Below are 6,000 nucleotides of genomic sequence, written 5' to 3' on the forward strand. Positions count from 1 at the left end.
AGGTATCATGCACAAGTAAACAACCTCACATTAACACAGAAGAGGCAGCTCTCGTGTTTTTGTTTTACTGACTGGGACACTCCTCTATTTCTCTGATCCACTTCCTCTGTGCCCCTCAGTAGGACTCCCACTGTACACTGCACAGATTTATATTTCAGAGACTATAGTTCCTTTTTAAAGTCCCTATTCACGGATGTATTTTACCTCCAAGATCATTAAATCCCTGATTATGAAAGGCTGTGTTTCATTGATCAGTGTATGTTCAGGGTACAGATTACTTCTGGAAATATGGTGGGCATGATGGAGTGTTTGATGTTTAAATAAATTAATATATTTTAGACTGCAGACAGGAAAAAAACTCAATTTTGATATAATAGATACTACTTTTATACCAATGTTTATGTGGCTTTAAAAACACCTGTAGATTTTAAATGTATACAACTTAATGTGTTAAGAGACAAGTATACACCCATGAAATGATTAAAACATTATCACTCTCAATGCCATAATCTTATCATTCAGCTCTAAAAGATTCCTCCTGCCCTCTTTGCTTTTCTTTCCTTTTCTTGTTAAGAACATTTAATGAAGATTTACCCTCTTAGAAAACTTGAGTATAAAATCACATGCCCTGTATTATATATTAGACCTAGAAATCTTATTTATTACACATAACTGAAACTTTGTACCCTTTAACCAACAACCCCTCCATTTCTGCCTTCCCTCAGCCCCTGGCCACTACCATTCTACTTACTATCTGCTTCTATATGTCTGACAATTTTAGATTCCACATATAGTACAACTGAGATCATGAAGTATTTGTCTTTCTGTGATCTGACTTATTTCACTTAGCCTAATGTCCTCCAGGTACATCTATGTTGTCACAAACAGCAGGATTTCCTTCTTTTATAAGGCTGAATAGTATTTCATCATCAACAGACACTGAGGTTATTTCCACATCTAGCCTGTGTATAATGTTGCAATAAAAATGGGAATATAGTCATCTCTTTGGAGATCCAGATTTAAATTCCTGTGATTTCTATTCCTATTCAATTTTTTTTAACACCAGGATCCAAAGAGACCATCTTTCCACATTGTGTGATATTGGCATAAGATATATATTTTTTTAATTTTTTATTGGATTTTAGGTTATGGGGTACATGAGCAGAGTGTGCAAGACAGTTGCATAGGTACACACATGGCTGTGTGCTCTGCTTTAAGATATATTTTTTTTTAGCTATTATATTACATTGTTCTATATGTCTACTTCTATGCCTGTACCATACTGTTTTGATTACTGTAGCTTTGTAACACATTATGTAATCAGGATACTAGCAGCTCTCTACTTGCTCAAAATTGCTTGGCTATTTAAGGTCTTCTGTGGTTCCAACTGAATTTGAGAATGGTTTATTCTGTACAAAAATGCCACTGAGATTTTGATAGAGATTTCATTGAATCTGTAAATATCTTTGGGAAGTATGGACATTTAATAATATCAATTCATCCAATACATGAACATGAGATGTGTTTCCATTTATTTCTGCTTTTTAAAATTTTTGTCAATGTTCTGTAGTTTTGAGTGTACAACTCTTTTACCTCCTTACATTTATTTCTAAGTATTTTATTTGTTATGCAATTGTGAATCAAAGTATTTTTTGAAATTTGCTTTTCGGATAGGTCATTCTTGGTTTATACAAATGCAACCATGGATTTTGGGATCTGTGAGGGTCCTGAAACCAATTTCTCATGAATACTGAGGAATGACTGTATTATGTTGAATAGGAGAGCCAAGAGTGGGCATCTTCTCTTGTTCCTCATCTTAGGAGTAAATCTTTCAGCTTTTCATCATTGAGCATCATGTTAATTTGTGGGTTTTTCCTATATCGTCTTTATATGTTGAGATAAGTTCTTTCTACACCTAATTTGTTGAAAATAGCATGCAGAGGTGTTGAATTTTGTCAATTTTTTTTAATCTATTGAGATGGCCATGTAAATTTTATCCTTCATTCTACTCATGTGGTTTATCACATTGATTAATTTGCATATGTGGAAACATTCTTGTATCACAGGTGTAACTCCTACTTGGTCATGGTATATGATTCTTTTAATACATTTTTATTTGGCTTGCTACTAAGATTTTGAGGCTTTTTGCATCTATATTCATCAGGGATATTAGTCTGTAGTTTTCTTTTCTTCTGGTGTCTGGCTCTGGCTTTGGTATCAGGGTGATGCTGGCTTCATAGAATAAGGTTGTAAGTATTCCTTATTCTTCTGTTGTTTAAAAGACTTTCAGAAAGGTTGGTATTAATTTTTTAAATTTTTTAATGTTTACCCAGAACCTAAAGTACAATTCAAAAAAAATTTTTTTTAATGTTTCACAGAATTTATCTGTGAAGCCACATGGTCCTGGATTTTTCTTTGTTGGGATATTTTTTATTATTCTTTTAATGTCATTATTTGTTTTTTGGTATGTTTGGGCTTTCTAATTTTATTGATGTGGTCTCAGTAGGTTCCATGTTTGTAGAAATTTCTCATTTCTTCTGAGTTATCCAATTTATTAGCATTTAATTGTTCATAATAATTCCTATAACTCTCCTTTCTTTCATTTCTGATTGTATTATTTGAATGTTTTCTTTTTTGTTATTAGTCTAGCTATGGGCCTGTCCATTTTATTGATCTTTTCAAAAAAACAACTGTTTGGTTTTTAAAATTTTATTAAATTGTTTTTCTGTTCTCTATTTTATTTACTTCTGCTATAACCTTTATTATTCCTTCCTTCTGCTATCTTTGACTTTAGTTTGTTTTTCTTTATCAAGTTCCTCCAGGGAGAAAGTTAGTTTGCTGGAGATCTTTCCTCTTTTTTCCTCTTTTAATAAACCATTTATTGGTATAAACTTCCTTCTTAGTACTACTTTGGCTGCATCTTATGTTTCGCTGTGTTGTGTTTTGGTTTTATTTGTCTCAATATACTTTCTAATGTCATCTTCAATTTCTTATTTGATCTAATCATTGTTTTAAAGTGTGTTATTTAATTTCCATGTATTTGTGAATTTTCTTATTTTCTTTTCATTACTGATTTCTCATTTCATCCAGTTGTGATCAGAAAAGATACTTAGACTGATTTCAACCTTCTTAAATGTGTTAAGACTTGATATGAAATTCAACTATGAGATATCTTGGAGAATGTTCCATGTGCACTTGAGAAGAATGATTGTTTTTGCTGCTGTTGAGTGGAATGTTCTGCATATGTGTTGGGTCTATTTTGTCTATAACATTGTTCAGTTCTATATTTCCTTGTTGATCTTCCATCTGGAGGAAAAAGAGGTTCTGCTGTTCCAGTGTACAGTACGGTGATGACAGTTAACTATAATGAATTCTATATTGTAAAATAGCTAGAAGGATTTTGAATGTTCTCAATACAAAAATATTCAGTATGATATATTTGCTAATTATCCTGATTTGATCATTACACAATGTATACATATATCAAGACATCACATTGCACTCCATAAATGTGTACAATTATTAAATGTCAACTAAAATACAACTTTAAGAAGGAAATTTTTTTTGTTTTTGACGGAGTATCACTCTTGTTACCCAGGCTGGAGTGCAATGGCGCGATCTCGGCTCACCGCAACCTCCGCCTCCTGGGTTCAGGCAATTCTCCCGCCTCAGCCTCCTGAGTAGCTGGGACTACAGGTATGCATCACCATGCCCAGCTAATTTTTTGTATTTTTACTAGAGATGGGGTTTCACTATGTTGACCAGGATGGTCTTGATCTCTTGACCTCGGGATCCGCCCGCCTCAGCCTCCCAAAGAAGAAAGAAATCTTATGTCACTTCTAAAAATATAAAACACATAGTATTATGTACTATGGTAAGAATTTTATACTTTAGTAAAATATAAAAATTTAAGTTTAAATATTAAGATTGAAATATAAATAATAAATTTCATTGTTTTTCCTTTCATTAAGAATTCTATAAATGCTATGCTACGTAATTTTCATAACTGCTTTTTAAATGTTGTATGACTCAATTAATTGTGGTCACTACCACTTGCCTGTTTCTGATTCTGCAAGTGCAAAGTTGAGAAAAAAGAACAAGCATTTTGAAATTTGACAGACTGGACATGGACTTCAATCCTAACACCTGCAATCTAGTGTATCCAACTTTATGAAATATAAAGACCCTAACTACTTTTCATTGCAGAGGATGAAATTAACATGGAAAGCAACTAGCACACCACCTAACAAACAGCAAGCACTCAAAAGTACCAGCTGCTATTATTGTTCAATAAATGAGCTGAATAACATTAACGTTTTCAGATTTGAGCTTTATACATTTTTACACGCTATCTCAGATGTTTGAATCCTTGTTTTCCAGGTAAAAACACTTAGTCTCAAAGAAGTTAAGTGGCTCATTTTCTTGAAGATTCTAATTTCTCTCTTCAACTCCCAGCCTATTTCCTATTCTAACCCCAGACACGGCAAACTCCTCCAGGTCCTCTGAACTTAGCAACTCTCCTCTAACCTCCATATCCACTCTTTCCTCCAAACATACACATGCTGTATAATTTTCTATTTGTTAATTGAGCTTTACTTTCTTTACCATTTTAAGTTTTCTATATCCCCTTTTCTGTCTCTCTGCACCAGAATGAAATATCGATGAGAGGTTATCCATCTGTTTTACTCACTGCTGTAAGGCCTATAGTAAGTGATCAATAAATAGTTGTTGAATTAATTACCGAACCCTTGAACCAGTCTTGCATACATAGTTTTGCACATATGGGACTCCCATTTTAATTCTGGGAAACATGAAAATTGGACAAGTTAATCTTACTGGGAAGGCTCAGCATCCAGAGAGACCAATACACCCACAGCTACTAGAGTCAGACCAGGACGAAATTCTACCTCACTCTCTCTCTTACTATAATAGTTGTATAACCTTGGGTGTGCTTCCTTACTTCTCTGGGTCTCAGTTTCCTTCTCTCATTCATTATCCTCAGGGGATACTTGAAATTATTCAATACTTTCATTCTTCATTCAGCAAACATTACTGAATGTCTCTTATCTGACAGGCAACATTTCAGACATTGGGGTAAGTTGGTAAATAAGTCACATCTATCAGCTCTCAGTCTAATGAAGGACACAGACAAACAATTGTTTATAGAACAGTGGATTTGCCACTATGATGGGGGAAAATCAGGGATCTAGTAGCTTCATTTTGTAGGAGTAGTTGCTGCTCTTCACTTAATCTTTTTTGTTTCAAACACTGAAGGCCTGCCAGTCACCAAGGCCTAAGGCCTGCCTGCTTCTGGAGTCATTCCTCCATATTTGTACTTTCACAAGCTCTGTGATTCTGTGGATCTTACTTTGGCTTGACAAGGGTATAAGTGTCAACTTGGAATTTTTCCCAGAGGCAAAACTTAATCACTGACAAGAGTATTTGATAGTAAAAAGAATGATGATAAAATAGCAACCACTTATTTTCAAATGGCCTTATGGATTCTGGGTTTATTCATTGGGTCACAACCCGTTATTATTATTATTATTATTATTATTACTCATTCTCATGTTCAAATGGTCAAATTACAAAAATTACTTTTGCGTCATGCACTTTGCTAAATGCTTTCAATACCTTTTTTTAAACCTCACAACATACCTAGACAAAAATCCTATTTTTATGTGCATATACATATTGAGAAAATAGAATTAAGTTTGGAGGGTTTAAAAGTCATATCATCAGTAGAGATAGGTGATTTAGAGTGCAGACTTGCTTGTAAAACTCATTCTACACTAAAACAAACTGAGGCTTTTTAGCAAAATGTCTGACTCAAGGGCTGGAACAGGGAAACTACAAACAGCTAAGAACATCTTGTTGCACTAGAAAGCAAAGAAAGTGTTCCAGCTAAGATAGAGATGAAAAAAACATACAGGAAGTTTCAAGGAGCTTTGACTAACCCAATCTGGGCCAATTTTATTATCAAAATAAATTTTGATGGTA

Source organism: Callithrix jacchus, chromosome X (assembly GCF_049354715.1).
Source record: "Callithrix jacchus isolate 240 chromosome X, calJac240_pri, whole genome shotgun sequence".
Taxonomy (NCBI): domain Eukaryota; kingdom Metazoa; phylum Chordata; class Mammalia; order Primates; family Cebidae; genus Callithrix; species Callithrix jacchus.